Consider the following 19,315-nt stretch of genomic DNA (forward strand, 5'->3'; position numbering starts at 1 on the left):
ATTTTTATTTAACAATATAAACGGAAAAACATATAAAATGAGGACGGAGATATATATATATATATATATCAACTGACCAGAGTCTCACAAATACTTGTCCTTTATCTTTCTCTTGAGAATGTGGTATTCCAGCAACATTAAAAGACATAACTTCTGCAAATAGTAAGAATCAATTATATTTGCAAAGGTGTAGGCAGGATATAAGAACACCTGAAGGCTATCACAGTGCCAAGGTGCTGTCACCTGTAAGGTCTTGACTGAAATAAAAGTTTCAATGAACTTAATGATAACCAGTTTATTAGAAAATTAAAGTGAGAAGTCGAACCCAGGAAGCAGCCCAACAGATTTAATCCTGTGAGTATATTCGAACTATCACAAGTGACAGTTTCGTTTACATAGAAACAGTGAGTCACTGGTGGCAAAAATGTAATTATTCTTGGCAGGGGGGCTTCTGTTTCTCAGTTATTTTATCTGAAGATGTGCTGATGTTATCATGTAGAGAGGAAGGCAAATACTGGGATCTAATCACTTCCCTGATTTCTAAAGAATGCACCATGAAGATGCAAGGTCTGAATACCCATTTTTTAAATCTTCATCTGGTTCCTTGGGCAATAGTGGGAGTTGAAAGGCCGGTTTACACTTAGACAGTAGATTTTTGCATAGTTGCTTCACAGACTTCAAGTCTGTGCAAGTTACTTAGCTCTCTGGCCAGCTAGGGGGTGTCGGCATCTCAGAACAGGATACAATCAGTCTAAAGGCACCAGGTAGACAGAAGCAGGTAGCTTTGGAGTGCTGCCTTGTGGATGCTGGGAAAACAAGTGCCCCTACCTACTACCTTGCTCTTCACTGGCTAGATAGAGTTCCACTTTGCTAACTTTTGAGCCTCTTGCAGATCCTTCCCAGGTCTGGGGAATGTCTTTGTGCCTGAACTTTTGTCCATTGTTGGGGAAGAAACTAGTATTTCTCTACCTTCTATGTCCAGTATGACTGGGAAATAATTAAATTGACACAAGGGCAATTAGCAAGAGAAAATTAACAAAATTAATAAGGGAACTTCTTATCTGGTCATTCCAGTGAGTCGATACTGTCTCTAGAAAGCAGGCAAGAAATTTAGGAGGGAATAACAGAACAAAGTACTTTGCAATTTTACAAAAAAAGGAATTTTGCAGGATTTATCTACATATCTGATATCTACATATAGGAAACAGACTTTGCCAGTCCTAGTCTGAATGATAAGGTGGATAAGTTTACCTCTCACCTCCAGGACAACAACACTGATTTACTTCCTATTTTTAGGGAGCTGGTTAGGCAAAAACTTCATCACCAGATCTTCTGTCTCTTGATTTTTTTCAATTCAAAATAATCAATGTCTAAGTAGACACATCCTGGGGCAGCCTGTCTTGGACCCCAACACCATCAAGCCCAAAATCCTGGCATGGGAATGCAAATACACCCCTTGCATGCAATGTCTTACCATCTAGGTTGCAACCTGCATTCTTGTTGACACAGCCCCAATTTGTCACCTCAGCTCACCCAGTGTTCCCCAACATTGTTTGCACAACCCCCAGGTTACCTCAGAACTGAGATTTCAACTGCTGGTACAGGTAGAGTTGTGGGTACCTAGAGAACCTTTCAATGACATCATAAGGTGGGTCACCACATGTAAGAGATGAAGAAATAGGCTTGGAGCAGTGGCAAGATATATAAATGCTACCCACCCAATGAGAGCTTAACGCTAGGCTTTTAAAAGCATGGGGATGCCCCCACATGGAGATTTGCTTTTGTGTTGAGGACAAAGATAGGCTGTCAAGATGTGTTTAATTGGCATGGTGTTTATTTTGAATAAAAAGAAATTAAAAGATAGAAGATCCAAGAATGATAAAGAGAATTTTCCTCATTCTATTTCCCCCTAAAAACAGGAACCAAATTTCTGTGATGGTCCAGGAAGTGGGAGATAACCCTTCAGCTTATGACCCAGACTAGGGCTTGCAAGATCTGTTTCTGACACATGTGTAGACAAACCCTGCAAAATTCCTTTTTCATTAAATCACAAAGTTTCTTTGTTCTGTTTTTCCCTCCTAAATTTCTTGCCAACTTTCTAGAGACTATCTCACCTCAATGGAGTGACTAGATGAGAGGTTACTTATTTTGTGTATTAGCCTCTGTATACATACAATTAAGTTTATCTTTTCTAAGAAACTAAGGAACAGACAATACTAAACAAAAACAAACCCTAGAAATTTGGCTACAGAATTGAGGCTACCAGAGGGGCAGAGTGGGAGCAAAGGGAGTAAAGGGCAAAATGGACTGTGGTAGAGGATTATTGATGCTTTGGTAGTGAGTGTGGTATAGTAACACATTAAAGAGCTGTGATCCTAACCCCTAAATCATGTAGTGTTGTAAACCAGAATTACCGTCACCAACCAGAAAGCCAGACTGAACCAGGAGGTGTTGCCACAAAGGAAGCACTTTGTTAAAGAGCAGCACCACACAGGGAAGACAGCAGCATCAGAAAAGTTTTTCTCTGCAAGTGGCAAGGAAGGGGTATGAGAGCATACAGGAGTGTTTCGGTGTGTGTTAGGCAGTCAAGGGGTAGTATATCACAAGACTGTTGATAACATTTCTGGAGTGGTTGCTCTCTTCTGTGTTATCATTAAAATGACCCTCGGGTGTTCATCAGAACCTGATGTTACCAGGATCTTGGAAGGAGCAGACACACCTCACTGAGCATGAGGCAACCCATTCTCATGGCCCTGAGGAATGTGGTACAATGGCTTCTACAACAGGGGTCATATTCCTGGTTCAGGTCCCACCACATTATTTCAATCGAAAATAATAAAAAAAAAAGATTTAAAATGTTTATCATTTTTCTTTTTTTAATTTTTTTAAAGATTTATTTATTTATGCATATAAGAAATAGGGTACAGGCCAGAGGCGTGGGGGGTGGGGGAGTCACCAGAGACAGAGTGGGGAGCAGAACAGGCAGATCTACTGAAATACACTGCTGAGGGGAGCAGCAAGCGAGAGGGGAAAGGTCTGCTGTGCCATGTGGGTTAGCTCCCTGGCCAAGGATTGATCTCATGCTGCAGTGGCTACAGATAGCTTCATAGATTGCATCTTAACCCTTTGCATCACCAGGGAGGCCCCTGTTTATCATTTATCTTGTTAATCTTGCTTGTGTCAATTTAATGATTATTGCTCCCTCAAAGAATGATCTAGGTACCAGCTCAGAAGAAGACATGCAGGGTCACTCATGATGCAGGTTTCTAGGCCACACCCCAAACCTATAGAATCTGAATGTTACAGGGCAGAACCTATGGATATGCAATGTAAATGAGTTCCCAGAGAGCTCAGTGCTTATCACTGTTTAAAATATATTCCCTCAGGGAGGCATCACACTCCCAGATTTCAAACTATATTACAAAGTCATAATAATCAAAACTGCATGGTATTGGACCAAGAACAGACACACGGACCAATGGAACCAAATAGAAAATCCAGAAATAAACACACAGATTTACAGTCAACTAATCTTTGACAAAGGAGCAAAGAATATGCATTGGAGCAAAGAAAGTTTGTTCAATAAATGGTGCTGGGAAAACTGGGTCACTACATGTGAAAGAATGAAGCTTGACTACTACCTCACACCATGCACAAAAAACAACTCAAAATGGATTAAAGAACTACACATAAGACCTAAAACTGTAAAATATATAGAAGGAAATATAGGCGAAACACTATGTGATATGCACATCAAAGACATCTTTACAGACACATCACCCAAAGCATGATAGTGAAGGCAAAGATAAACAGCTGGGATTACATCAAATTAAAGAGCTTCTGCACAGCAAAAGAGACAATAACCAAAACAAAGAGAAACCCCACCAACTGGGAGAAAAATTTTGCACACAACACTAATGATAAAGGGCTGATCACAAAAATCTTCAAAGAGCTGATGAGACTCAACAAAAACAAAGTAAATAACCCGTCAAAAAATGGGCAGAAGAGCTAAAAAGAAACTTCTCCAAAGAGGAAATGAAAAATGGCCAACAAGCATATGAAAAAATGTTCAACATCACTTGTAATCCCAGAAATGCAAATCAAAACTACCATGAGATACCATCTTACACCAGTGAGAATGGCACATCTTAAAAAAAAACTAGCAACAACAAATGTTGGCGAGGATGTGGAGAAAAAGGAACTCTTCTGCACTGCTGGTGGGAGTGCAAACTGGTCCAACCACTATGGAAAGCTGTGTGGAGTTTTCTCAACCTACTAAAGATAGAGCTTCCATATGATCCAGCAATTCCACTCCTAGGTATTTACCCAAAGGACACAGAAACAGTTATTCCAAAGGGCACTTGCATGTCTACATTTATAGCAGCACTATTTACAATAGCTAAGCTATGGAAACAACCCAAATGCCCAAAAATAGATGACTGGATCAAGAAGATGTGGTACATATTCACAATGGAATACTACTCAGCAATCAAAAAAGATAAACTCATGCAATTTGCAGCAACATGGATGGAGCTGGAAGAGATCATTCTCAGTGAAATAAGCCAGAAAGAAAAAGAAAAATATTAGATGATCTCACTCATCGCAGGAATTTAGAAAACCTAAATAAGGGACCAGGAAAAAAGATTAATTATAATAAGGAAAAATCAAAATCAACAAGCAACTATAAACCAGAGACACACTGGGGGGGTGGGGAGAAGAAGAGGGATCAGGGCCAAAATAAGGTGGGTGGGAATTTTATGGGGAATATAACCAAAATGAAAATCCATACACTGTGCAAAAAATGAAAAATGATGTAAGAATTATATAAAATAAAATAAAATATTTTTAAATATATTAAATAAATTAAATAAAATATATTCCCTCTCTGCTGCCAATCTCATAGTGCTGACTTATGCATTGACCCTAGTAGGCACTAATTTATATATAGGGATAGATAAAGCAAAATTTTTATGGTAAAATGCATAGTATAAAATTTTCTGTCTTCTTCTTAAGTGCACAGTTCTGTGGCACTAAACACATTCATTTTGATGTGCGCTCATCACTACCATCCATCTTTTCATTCTGCAAAATTGAAAATCTGTTCCCATTAAACACTAACTGCATTCCTCCTCCCCCCCAACCCCAGCACCCACAATTTCTCTTTTCTCTTCTAGCAAATTTCAGATATACAATAGAATCATTAGCTATATTCACCATGCTATATATTATAGTTACAGAATTTAAGCATCTTATATAACTGCAAGTCTGTACCCTTTGACCATCATCTCCCCCATTTACCCACCCCCATTCCTTGGCAATCACCATTCTATTCTCTGCTTCTGTGAGTTTACAACATCAAAAATTCTTGTGCAAATCCTGGAAGGAATTAAAACATCTTAAAAGTGGTTCTTTCAGTGCATACTTCTTCCATTTAGACACTATGTGGATTAGACACTAAATCCTAAATACATCCTAAATACTTCCAGCTCAGGCTTGAGGACCTCTGAGTGATGAGCAGTTCTCTGAATCAGGTCTGAATGTGATGACTCAAGGCCTTGTGAGTAAATCAAAGATTTAGTTATTTACCCCAGAAATATCAAATAGTGTTAGGATTCAAAGAGAAGAGCAGAAGTTTAAAATCCCCACGAGAAAGTGGGGGAGGGCCTCCCTGGTGGCTCAAGGGGTTAAGATGCAGCCTATGAAGCTATCCAAAACCACTGCAGCAGGAGTTCGATCCCTAGCCAGGGAGCTACCCACATGGCACAGCAGACCTCTCCTGACTCGCCCTCTGTTGGAGATCCCTAAGGCATGCAGTGCTAAGACAACCCCTAAGGCTTGAGACAAAGTCGTGGCTGTACAGATCCAGATGTTCTTTCTTGTGTCTGCAAAACTATGTCTAGGGGACAAACTGGATTAGAAAAAGAAACAGAAAACCTGATAGCTCAGAACCTTGGCAGTGAATGTGTGCCCAGACAAGGCCAAATGCTAAGAGAATACTTAATTTTCTAATAATTAACCTGAGGGAAGGGGGCTGCTGGTATCAAAAAAATTAGTTGCACCTGGCACTCGGGACCCTTGAGCACAAATGAAAGGTCTTGCATCCCCTGGGTGGGTCCCACTTCTCTTGAACTCTATTTTGTGTCTGTCATTTCTTTATTTTCTAGGTTCAGTCCGATTCCTCTCTCAACCCTGTTCACCAGAGCTGGACTGCAGCAGCCCGCTGACCCCTCAGCAGTGTATTTCAGTCAATCTACCTGTTCTGTTCCCCACTCTGTCTCCGGGGAATCCTCTTACCCCCCACACCTCTGGCCTGTACCTCAGTTCTTGTATGCATAAATAAATAAATCTTAAAAAAAAAAAAAAAGAAAGTGGAGGAAAGAGGGAAAGCTAAGCAGTCCCTGATCATAAACAAATGGCAAATCATTCTACATGGGAGATTAAAGGTGTTCTTCTGAACATGCCTTAACACAATAGAGGCCATACATGACAAAGCCATAGCCAATATCATTCTCAATGGTGAAAAGCTGAAAGTCTTCCCCTTAAGATCTGGAGCAAGACAAGGATGTACACTCTCACCACTGCTTTTCAATATAATACTGAAAGTCCTAGCCAGAGCAATAAGACAAGAGAAAGACATACAAGGAATCCAAATAGGGAATGAAGAAGTAAATTATCACTCTGAAGATGATATGATAACATACACACAGAACCCTAAAAACACCACAGAAAAACAAATCAAAATAATCAACTAGTTTAGTAAAATAGCAGAATGCAAAATGGACACACAAAAATCAGCCTTCCTATATGCAAACAATCATCTGAAGAAGAAGAAATCAAGAAAACCATCCCATTTATAATTGAAACAAAAAAATCAAATACTTGGGAATAAACCTAACAAAAAAGGTAAAGGACCTATACCAAGAAAATTATAAAACATTGTTAAAAGAAATAGAAGAAGACACAATGAAATGTAAAAACATCCCCTGTTTATGGATTGGAAGAATCAATATTATTAAAATGGCCATCCTAGCAAAAGCAATTTACACATTCAATGCTATGTCAATAAAAATTTCAATAACATCCTTCAAAGAAACAGAACAAATATTGATGAAATTCATATGGAGCCACAAAAAACCTCGAATAGCCAAAGCTCTCTTGACTAAAAAAGGAGGGGAATGCAGGTATCACACTCCCATACTTCAAACTGTACTACAAAGCCATAATAATTAAAACTGCATGGTACTGAAACAAAAATAGACACATAGACTAATGTAATCGAATAGAAAACACAGAAATAAACCCACAGACTTGTGGAGAACTAATCTTTGACAAAGGAGCAAGGAATATGCAATGGAATGAAAGCAATTTGTTCAATAAATTGTGCTGGGAAAACTGGACTGCTATTGGAAAAAAATGAAGCTAGACTACAACCTCACAACATGCACAAAAACCAACTCAAAATGGATTAAAGAACTACACATAAGAGCTGAAACCATAAAATATATAGAAGAAAAAAAGGCAAAACACTACATGACATACACCTCAATAACATCTTTAAAGACACATCACCCAAAGCAAAAATAGTAAAGGAAAGGATAAACAGTTGGGACTACATAAAATTAAAGAGCTTCTGTATAGCAAAAGAGACATTAACCAAAACAAAGAGACACCCCACTGATTGGGAGAAAAATTTTGCACACAATACTAATGATAAGGATTGATCACAAAGATCTACAAAGAGCTGACAAAACTCAACAAAAACAAAGTAAATAATCCAGTCAAAAAATGGGCAGAAGAGCTAAAAAGAAACTTCTCCAAAGAAAAAATACAAATGGCCAACAGGCATATGAAAAAATGTTCAACATCACTCGTAATCATGGAAATGCAAATGAAAACACAATGAGATGCCACCTTACACCAGTGAGAATGGCACATATTAAAAAAACTAGCAACAACAAATGTTGGCGAGGATGCGGTGAAAGAGGAACTCTCCTATACTGCTGGTGGGAATGCAAACTGGTCCAACCACTATGTAAAGCTGTGCGGAGGTTCCTCAAACTACTAAAAATGGAACTTCCATATGATCCAGCAATTCCACTCCTAGGTATCTACCCAAAGGACACAAAAACATTAATTCAAAAGAATACCAGTACCCCTATGTTTATTGCAGCTATGGAAACAACCCAAATGCCCAAAAATAGATGCCTGGATCAAGAAGATGTGGTACGCGCAATGGAATATTACTCAGAAAGCAAAAAGGATAAATTCATGCCATTTGCAGCAACATGGACAGAACTGAAAGGGATTATACTCAGCAAAATAAGCCAGAAAGAAAAAGAAAAATATCAGATGGTTTCATTTATAGGAGGAATGTAGAGCAACCAAACAAGGGATCAGGAAACTATAATAAAGTAAAAATCAAAATCAACAGGCAACCGTAGACCAGAGACATTCTGTAAGGGAGGAGGAGGGAAAAGGACAAGTACAAGGGTGGGAAGAGCACAGAGGACTATGTTGATGGTGCATGGGTAGATTGGAGGTGGGAATTTCACAGGGAAATCATACATTGTACAAAAATGAAGGATGATGTAAAATACATATATATAAATAAAATGTCTTCAAAATAAAAAAAAATAAAATAAAGATGTCCTTCTAAGACAGTGGAGTAAAATTAATTTGATTCAAGAAAAACTCGGATGGAATGGAATGTAAGGATACGTACATGCGTCTAGAAGATTAAAAAAAAAGTCCTGGAGCCCTAATACACAATACAATGATTATAGACAACAAAACTATCTTATGAACATTAAGCTTGCTGACAGAATAGATCTTCATTGTCCCTACCACTAGAAGAAATGAAAATTATGTGACAAGACCAAGGGGCCAGCTAATGCTACAATGCCCATCATGTTGCAGTATAGTTTTTTTTCAAATCAGTGACAATACTGTATGTCAATTATATCTCAACTTTTTTAAAGATTTATTTATACATGTATATAAGAACTGGGTACAGGCCAGAGGTGTGGGGGGGTGAGAGGATTCACCAGAGACAGACTGGGGAGCAGAACAGGCAGACTGACTGCCTCCTGCTGCACAGACCTCCCCAACATAGCAGCTGCATCACCAAAGTGTGAAGCCAATGAGGTGGGCAGTGAAGGGGAAGCAAGGGAGAGACAGAAAGGGGGAGGGATGGAGAGGGAGTAGGGGGAGAGAGGGAGGAAGAGGGGGGAGGGAGGAGAATAATGGAGGGGGGAGGGGAGAGCTGGACACAGAGAAAGAGCAAGACAGGGAGACCAAAAGTGCGAGAAGTCAGTCTGTACATAACCAAGCACTTGAGGAATATCCCATCACTTTGCCATATTCTATTCTTTAGAGGTGAGTCACTAGGGCCCTCCCACATTCAGGGGAGCAGGTTACACAGGGAATCAATATAGGAGGTAGGACCATCGGGGCAATTTCAAAAGCTGCCTACCACAGGACTCAACATTTAATCTATTGGGTTTGTTTTTTGTTTTTGTTTTTGTTTTTTACTTAATATAGAATTTTTTTAATTTTATATATTTTTACATCACTTTTCATTTTTGCACAATGTATGCATTTTCATCTTGGTTATAATCTATTGGGTTTTAAAGATATACAAAACTAATGAATAATTTAAGGAAAAAGAAGGTAGTACAATTTTGGGGTCATTCTCTCGGGATGCAAGGTGTTTTCTGCGATATGTGACATTCGTGTCTGGCCATGAAGGGAAGAGTACACAGTGAAGGGTAGGTTGAAAGGTACACTTTTCCACTTCATTCTTCTCTTTTGGGGAAATTTCCTTCTCCACTTTCCCCCTGACTTCTGGCATTGCTTTTGGGAAGACAGTCTCAAAACATTTATCTTAAGTGGGCAGAAGAGCTGGAATCTTGGGGAAGGATGCTGCAAATTTCAAACTTGACTTCCTAATAATATAGACTTGGAACCAGAGGTGTTTTGAAATTTGATCATAGGCTCTTTGACACAACTCACACATGGAAAATTTTTTCAATAATTAAACTCTCTCAAAGTGTTACTAGGCTTCCAGTCTATTAATTTCTGGTTAGTTCCATGCATGGGGAACTACTATAACCAAAGAGTTCATCTAAATATCTTTAATATAGCTAACTACAAATTTTGGATGATTCCTGTTCTCTCCCTTTCTCCCTCTCTCCCTCTCTCCCTCCCTCACTCCTTTACCTTCAGCAGTCCTTTACCTCCTACACTTACAGTGTTGTACAACACTGTGTTCTTCCAAAACAGTTTCACCAACACAAAATCAGACTCCATCCCCATGAGCAGTCACTCCCCTATTTCCCCTCCCCGCAGCCCTGGAAACCATTAATCCTCTCTGTCTGTGGGTTTGCCTCTTCTCAACATTTCACATAAAAGGATTCACACACTACATGACCCTTTGTGTCGCCCTTCTTTCACTCCACATAATGTTTCCTCCTTCTTTTTCTCTTGCACACTCGTTGGCTCCATTCTGAGTCCATTTTTTTATTTGTTTGTTTGTTTTTATAGAACTTTGTTGAAAGCAGCAAGCAGTTAACAAACTCTGACATTCTGAAATTTGTAAGCTATTTCTTTTAGAGCTATAGGCTCTGCCCACATTGTAATTAGCAATCTTACTAAGTGCTTTATCACAAGAGTGACAAGCTTCTCAGAATGCATACGTGTGTCCCCACCATCCTGCTCAGCTAGGGTTTCTCAATCCTGATACTGTTGACCTTTGGGGACAGATCACTCTCTTTGTCATGAGGTGCCCGGGGGTGTTCTGTAGGATATTTAGCAGCATTCAACCCTTAACCATTTATCTCTGTCTTTACATGAAAGAGAAAAGTTACCTTCTATTTACAATTCACACATTTTTCTAAATGACACATGTTTAAAGATACAATTCCTTTGTCTTCCCACCTTATAAGAACAGAACTGTAGAACTTTGCCTCTTTCCTCCAGAGACATGGCCATGAATCCACCTTCCCAGCTCCTCACCTGAGTAATCAATGGACTCAACCCTCACATGTCCCCGCAAATCATTGTGTCTCTAGTTTTGGTAGAATCTAGTATGGAGCTTAATGGTCCCTGTTTTCTGGGATAAGATCTGCATGTCAAGGCAACCTGGGAATAGGAGACCACCTTGTTCTGAGAAGCCCTTGCCTAATTCTCCAGCCTGAGCCCTCTTTTGTCTGCACTGCAGGAAGTTGTCAATAACATGGACACAGGACTGATTTCTGCTCAGACACTGGTGTTGCCAAGTCCTAGCTGAGATACCTTGGCACATGTATTCAACCTTGCCATGCCTCAGTTGCCCGAACACAATAGTCATAACAACAGTTCTTCTGAAAGGGAGGGTTTAGGCTGGGGAGGAAAGGTGAGGGGCCCAATGGAGGTTTTCAGGGCTTTGGTGGTGAGCGCAGTGCAATAAACAAACGTACATTTGGAGAGGTGTGAGCCTATGCCGCTAAGCCAATGTCGCCGCAAAAAAAGAAAAGAATTAAAAAACAAGCAGTGAAGCAGAACAGCAAGAAATGGAGGGCAGTTTTCCTACTCTGCTGGTATTCTCTGCCTTCAGAGGTAAACATCACTTTGGTACAACCAACACCACTTCCAGTCCCTGGCTAAAATAATCTTTTCCCAAAAACCTAAGCCATTTAAGGGGGAAGCAGACACAGGGCAAGTTTCTTTCAATGGACATGTTTTTCTGACCCTTTTGTTATTCCCAAGACAGAAATGTATGGCTGGACTTTTAGTGGTGAACTTAATGTAGTATTTATATACATTGATTTATCATTATGCATACCTAAAACCTATTCAATGTTAGAATGCAATCTACTTCAATAAAAAAAATTAAAGTCAAAATCTGGAAATAATAGTAATAATAACAATTCTCACCTCTCAGGGATGTGAGAATTAAATTAGATAAGACATTTAAAATGTTTAGGTTATAAGTGCCCCAAAACAGATGATGGATCAAGAAGATGTGGTATTTACACACACAATGGATGGAAGGGATTATATGAAGAAGTCAGAAGGAAAAAGAAAAATATAAGATGGTTTTACTTATAGGAGGAATATAGAGAAACCAAACAAAGGGTAAGAATAAAAAAAGACACAACTAGCAGGCAAGTGATATTTGAGATGTGAGGAAAGACTAAAACAAGGGAGATCCTACCTGGTGAAGAGAAGGCAGGCCCTAAAGTATATGATATTAAAGCTGTCACCTGAAAATGAAGAGGGATAAGTCAGATTTAAAAAAAAAAAAAAAAAGGAGAGTGAAAGGAATGATGTTTCAGGAAGGATAAGCAGCCTGAGCAAAGATTCTGGTAAAAGAAAAAAATAGATGCTACCTTTAGGAAGTTGAAAATTATTTTAGGACGATGGTAGCTGCAGCTGGAAAGGTGGCCAGGGACTAAATTTTGCAGATCTTATTTGGATGTGTTCTAGATGCCCCTTCCCTTACCCTTATCTAGTTTAGGAGCTCCCCCCTCTTCCACACATCCCTCATTGTTTTCCTCACGTAAACTCTGTTGAAGATTGCCTTCTTCTGTCAGGAACCTCATTAGCATGAGTAGAAAATTCTGTAATTCTCAGTATATTTTAGGGCTCAAGTACTGTTGGGATCAGCAGTTGTGCGTAACAAATCATCAATAGACTACTGAGAGCTTTGCCTCCTCCAGAATGCTCACAAACAGCCTAATCTAATGTCCCATAAATCAAGGAAGGCTTTTCTGGGTTTGATTTGAGTAGTCTTGGTGCTCCTTATCTCTTGTGTTCTGACATTGCCACCTGCAGCAAATAGAGGACAAAGTGGGGAGAGTTGATTTCATGACAATTGGAAGAAAGAGTCACTTTAAGACAAAAGTCTGCAAAGCCTCTCTCCCTTTCTCTCTCTCTCTCTCTCTCTCTCTCTCTCTCTCTCTCAATCTCTCTCTCATGGCATCATGGATTACTTCCCTGCCATCCCTCCCAGTGGCTTCTCTCCCTGCCCCAGGACCTTATGCCATTGTGGATTCCCTACCAAGCCACTCTTTCTCACTCCTTTGCCACCTGCCACTGTCTCTTCCTGGAAGATGCCCACTCGAGCCTGTCTCTTCCTCAGGGAAAATTTCCCAGATCCCTTAATAGTCCCAGTTGGTCTCTAGGTTCTCAAAGAATCACACTTATCACCTTTGTTGTACTTACCTTAGCTTCTAATTATATACTCATTATTTTAAATGTTTAACCAGGAAGTATTAGGTCCATGACAGAATGAACTATATCTAATATTTCTCCAATATATCACATTGAGGGCCTCCCCAGTGGTGCAGCGGGTTGAGTGCAGCGCTGTGAAGCTGTCCTCAGCCTCTACAGTGCCAGTTCAAGTCCCGGCCAGCCAGGGAGAGTCCCACATGGCACAGCAGACCTTTCCTGTCTCACCCGCTGTTCCCCTCAGCAGTGCATTTCAGTCTGTCTGCCTGTTCTGCTCCCCACTCTGTCTCTGGTGAATCCTGTCACCCCACCCCAACCCCCACCCCCCGTGCCTCTGGCCTGTACCCAAGTGCTTGTATAAATAAATCTTTAAATATATATATATATATATATATCACATTGATTGAGACATAGTACATAGTAGGCAATTAGTAAGCTTAGCAGGGAGGGGGATGGGAGGGAGGAAAGAAAGAAGAAAGGAAGGAAAGAGGAAAAGGAGGGAGGGAGGGAAATAAAGGAAGTTCTGCCTAAACACATTTCCCCCAAAGTGAAAAAAAAACTTTTGTGTAAAACCATTAAGAACACCTCCCTCCCCCCAGTCAGGAGACCATCAAGAGGCGAGCATCTGAAAGGTGTGATTTCACATAGAAACCTTCCACTTGTGATTTCTCAGGCCTGAGAAGGCCTCAATATTTCAGTTGATGGACAGTGTCCCATCGGGGCTTCAGTCCTCTCCCTCTGTGGAGAAATGGACTTGGGCAGGCAATTCTACTATAATCCATTTTCCAGGTGTAATTTTCCACCCAGATATTCCTTGCTGGAATCCTCTCACTCATTCTTTGGCATCTCTTTCCTCACCCATTCACAAACACAAAATTATGTTTGTGACTCTTCATTGCAAGAGTATCCACAGTTGCCACAATGGCAGGAGCCATTTCTGTTTGTTCATGGCATTATCATATGATAATTATTCTTATATTTCATCTCATGTCTCATTAATAGTGTGACCATTGCATTCATCATTAATGCTATTAAGTCATTGCATCTTAGTGATGTGAACTAGATCCCTCCCCAGACTTGGCTCAATCCATTGATAGTATCAGTTTATGGATACCTCCCTCCCATCTCCCTTCCTTCATACAGTGCAAACACCACACAGCTTCCAGAACATCAACCAACTGACCATAGCCAACCTCCTATGTTCACTGCAGAAGTAGGTCTTGTAGGGCGTGGCAGGGGCCATCCAGGTCACACAACTGGCTAGTGGAGATTAATCAGGGGTCTGTGTTTTCCAGCCAGGTTGTGGATGTAGGATGTCTCAATTAGGATAAAGAGATGTTCAAGAGCAAAGGGTGAATCCAATAGGTAATTAGGAAGTAAAATAGAATGATTTCTAAATAATAGTTTTCTAAATATTTAGACATTTTAGCTTCTCACTACACCAAAGCAAAGTGAACACCATTGTCTCTTCTTTACATATAAGGAAACTGAGTCACCAAGAAGTTACATAATTCAAGTCACAAAATCAGTCAGAATCTGAAACCTGTAAAGATTGCCCATTTATTTGCATCTTTCCACCCACACCACCTTACACACACGTATACACTCATGGTCATATAGACTGACATCTGTGGGAAATTGGTAGTGATGGGAGCAACTGAGATGTGTAGATGCCCAAAGGGTAGATGTGGCCAGAGAACTCAGCCATGTGGAGCGAGCACACTCAACCAAGTTCTAAGACAGAAGAGCTTTTGTTTCCAGAACAGCTTATGGACCCCCAGGGAAGCTTGGACTGGCTCATTTATTCTGCTGAGCTTACATGACCATTTTGGATTGAACTTGGGAGAGTAGCCAAAACTTTCTTTGATTTCTTTTTAATTGATCTAGCCCTTGGGCCATGAAGGAAGAGAAAGAGGACTCGGGAGCCTGAGAGCACTGTCTTCTAAGCCCAACTTGCTTAATGTTTCTAAACCATCCAGCTTCCCATTGCATCTCATAGTCATTGTTAGGGTTAGAGTCCTCAGTTTTTCAAATGCCCCAAGTGGGTGTCTGGGAAGTGACAGCTACTCATCTGTGCTCCCCGTTGTACTGCAAGCACAGTGAGTTACAAAACCTTAATACATTCAGGGAGGGAAGGAGCACCCAGGGCACATGGGCGTCAACCCAGTCATAGTGACAAAATCCTGCCTGACAAGATGAGATGCTGTCTTGTCTTGTCTTGTCAGCCACCTGTGGGTTGTTTACCCCCCAAGGGAGCTTGGGATGCTTAGAAGTTGCCAAGTCTTTAAGCAACACCACCTCCTTTCATAACAAAGAGATCTCACTGCCACATCTCCCAACACAGGCAGAGGGGGCCGCAGAGGTCAGGACCGGAGGTTCCAATGGAACCAGGAGTTGGTAACAGGTGAAAACAAAGTCAATAGTAGGAAAAAAGATTCTATTTCTGCAAATATGAATTCATGGGTATAACCAAGGTTTGAGCAAGAGATCTTTGGGTACAGGACCATGTTCTGACTGCTCATAAAAGGGGGACACAGCCCCGGTGTCTGTGAACTCACAGGGAAATGATACCCAGGAAACACACGCACATTCAATAAAATGTCTCCCACTTTTCTACAAAACAGTCCAAGAGACTGAGCAGCGTGGGGACAACTGCATGAGAAATGAATCCATTTCAAATCTGGAAAGTCACTGTTGACCTGACTGTAAACAATGTAAACTCATATTTGAGCAGCAACATTTCATTGATTGAAAACCAATATGATATAAGGTAATGGTTCACAAGCTTTGTTGCACATCTTGGTCATCTAGAGATTTTTTTTTAATCATGCAGCATCATACACTAACTGACCTTTTGTATCTAGCTCCTTTCACTTAAGCATAATGGTTTCAAGGTCCATCCACTTTGTATCAGGGATCAGAATTTCATTTTTCTTTGCGTCTGAATCATACCCCTTTATATGGATCTGCCACATTTTGTTTATGACTCGTCCATTGGTGGATGTTTGGGTTGTTTTGACTCTGGACTATTGTGAGTAAAAATGGGCAAATCTGTAGAGACAGAGATTAATCCAGATTAATACTCACCAGAGGCTGAGAGAAGGGACAAATTGACAAGAATGCTTAACTTGAATGGGGTTTCACTAGAGGTGATGAAAATATTCCAGAACTAGATGGGTGCACAACATAGCACATGGACTCGATGCCACAGGACTGTAAACCTAAAAATGGTGACAGTGGCAAATTTTATGTTATATGTGACCTGAGTTCCACTAAATCAGATCTCTGGGTATGGTTGTCAGGCATTCATATTTTTTAAAACTTGCTCAGCAATTCTACCAGGCAGCCAAGTTGAAGAAACTGTGGGGTATAATGGAAGGAGGAAAAGGCCATGGGAATTGATCACCTACACATCCCAGCACTCAAGTGCCCTCTCCTCTGATACCCACCCCAACCATCCTGTCAGCACATCTAGTGATTTTCCATCACCTTTTCTGGTCCATTTTAAATGGAAATCACCATCCAAATTAGTTTATTATTTGTTCAGTTATTATCTGTCCTCTTCCACAAAACCTGTGGTAGTCGCAACACATTCAAATCACCTGGATTCCTTTTTAAAAAACACCAAGCTCAGGACCCCTAACTTGATCACTTAAATCAGAATCACCTGGAAGAGCACTACGTGTCCACATTTTGAAGAGCTCCCCAAGGAATTGCAACATGCAGCCTTGGAGGAGAAGCCCTGTGTGGGAAGGCTGTATCCACAGCTCCGAGAGCAGAATCTGACCCAGAGCTTGCCAAGTGGTCAAGTGACACCAGGCCGCTTTACAAGAATTGTTTCATTTCATCCTCAGAACAATTCTTCAAATCGGTTTTGATTTTCTGGCTTGGAAAAGGTAATGACCTGCAGCCAGATGGGGACATAACCCAGGGATACCCAGGCCACGTTCAGTGCTGGGACAAATCAAATGTCTCCATAACGTAGATGTTTTTCACACCACAGTCTTATTAAGGGAGGTGGTATTATTCTCATTTTATACTTATAGGGTTAGGGAGCACGAGTGTCAATTCTGATGCCAAGTTATTTGCTCCTGACCTATAGACATTGATTGGCCATTTCCCACAAGTCATTCTGGGCACTAAATAAGCATGTGTATGACTCAAGCTCACACTGTCAGCTGTCCTTTGATGAAGGCAGCATCGATCCAGCCTGGCTTGGATCCCATCTGGCCCAGGGAGGGCTCAGAGATGGCTTCCCATAGAAATTTCCTTTCACCTGAAATCTCAGTGATCTTTTAACAACCAAGAGTTGTAGCACCCCACAATGCAGAGTTCTTTAATGGTTCCCCATTACCGAGAATGGTTTCCCATTACAGGGAACCGAGTCATTTTGCTTTGCTTAGGACTTCTCCAGTGTTTTTGACACTGAAATCTTTTAATCCGAGGAAACCATCAGTCCTGGGCAAACCAGAACTGTTGTTCTTCCTACAACCCAACCAAACCCAGACTGGCTAGAATGGTTTTAAGTCTCTTCATGATTCCACCCCTCCCCACATTTACATCAGGGCCTACTTCTTACCACCATCATCCCTGACACTTTGTTCACTGGTATATAGAAGCAAGCATGACACCAAGAAGCCACCAAGCTCTCCCTTTCACCTCTATTACTGCTCATGCTGAGGTCCCTCAGCCTGGGCTTCCTCTTCTGCATCCCCACCAGGAAACCACCCACTCATTCCTCAGATTACAGATGAAATGCCAGTTCCTCTGGGAAGCCAACCTACATCTCTAATTCCTACATGTAACATCCCTCCATGGAATCTGCACCAGGTTGTCTTTCTCTGGCTAACTAATCATCAGATAACTCTGATTGATATAATTAATCAATTTTATTACATTAACTAGAGATGATTAACTAACAGTTACTCCAGTCCATAGTGACACATCCTTCTCTCACATGCTGACACAGAGAAGCCAGGGTCTCAGGAGGTCTCATCATTGATGGACTGAGGAAGAACTGAAAAGGAACCTTCTCTGCCTCTCTCCAGGTGATTGGACATCCAGTAACTTCATCCACCCAGCTCGTCCTGTGCAACCACTATGTGCCTGGCTCTGGGTGAAATATTCAGACATGGCTCTGTCCCCAGGAACTGCTTCCCTGAAAAGGGACTCCATCAGAAATACCCTGTTCAAACCTGAGCAGGTATAACTGAACCCCCTCAAAGACTCCTTCTGAGTCACTCAGATGTGCCACAGCCAGCTGTTCCCAACTCCATATTCCATGACAACATTTTAGTAGCTTGAGATCAGCCACTGTGGAATCATTTCTACCATGGAAAGTGGCAAACACTACAAATTAGGACTTTTTGCTGCTTGTTTCTTTGGCGAAAAATCATTTTGCTAGCCATTTTCCAACAGTCTTCTCAGCTAACCAGAATAGGATTTCAAGATGGAAGAAGCATAGTTTGGTCAGAATGTTTGGCACAGAATGAGGATGGGATGTTAGGTGTTTTGATTGGGTGTTTTGATTGTTTTGTTTCTCTTCTAGTGAAAAATAAAAAGATTTCTCACAATCACAGGAAAAAGTGATGCATGTCTCCCAGTCTCACTGGATGATTCCATGCACTCGCAGCTGTGTTGTTTTATCCCTTTGGAATAGTCAGACCTTACCTGGATCATTGTGAAGAAACATGAGAAGGAGAACATCCTCACATGCCTTGCATACACACCCCAACAGCCAACCCCTGCACAGAAATGTATGGTTGGGACATGGTATATAATTGCTACTTGTTGCCATGCTGAAGATAATGAGGCACTTTGTAAGATGTGGGTGCTGTCTGTGACAATGGAGACAAAGAAGGGGGAGGAGAAGATGACAGGAGATTATAATCTTCACAAAGATGAAGGCTATGTCCGTTTTATCCATCAGTGCTGACCCACATCAGACACAGTGCTCAGAAAATATTTGTTGAATAAATTGAATGAAGGAGAAAGAGAACTAGGAAGAGGAAGAGATAAAAAGAAGGGAAGCATAGCATGGCTCCTCTATGCCAAGAACCAATGTCCCTGGGGAGTGTACGTACAGGATTCCACTCCGAATCTCCCT

Source organism: Talpa europaea (genome assembly GCF_964194135.1).
Source record: "Talpa europaea genome assembly, chromosome: 12".
Lineage (NCBI taxonomy): Eukaryota > Metazoa > Chordata > Mammalia > Eulipotyphla > Talpidae > Talpa > Talpa europaea.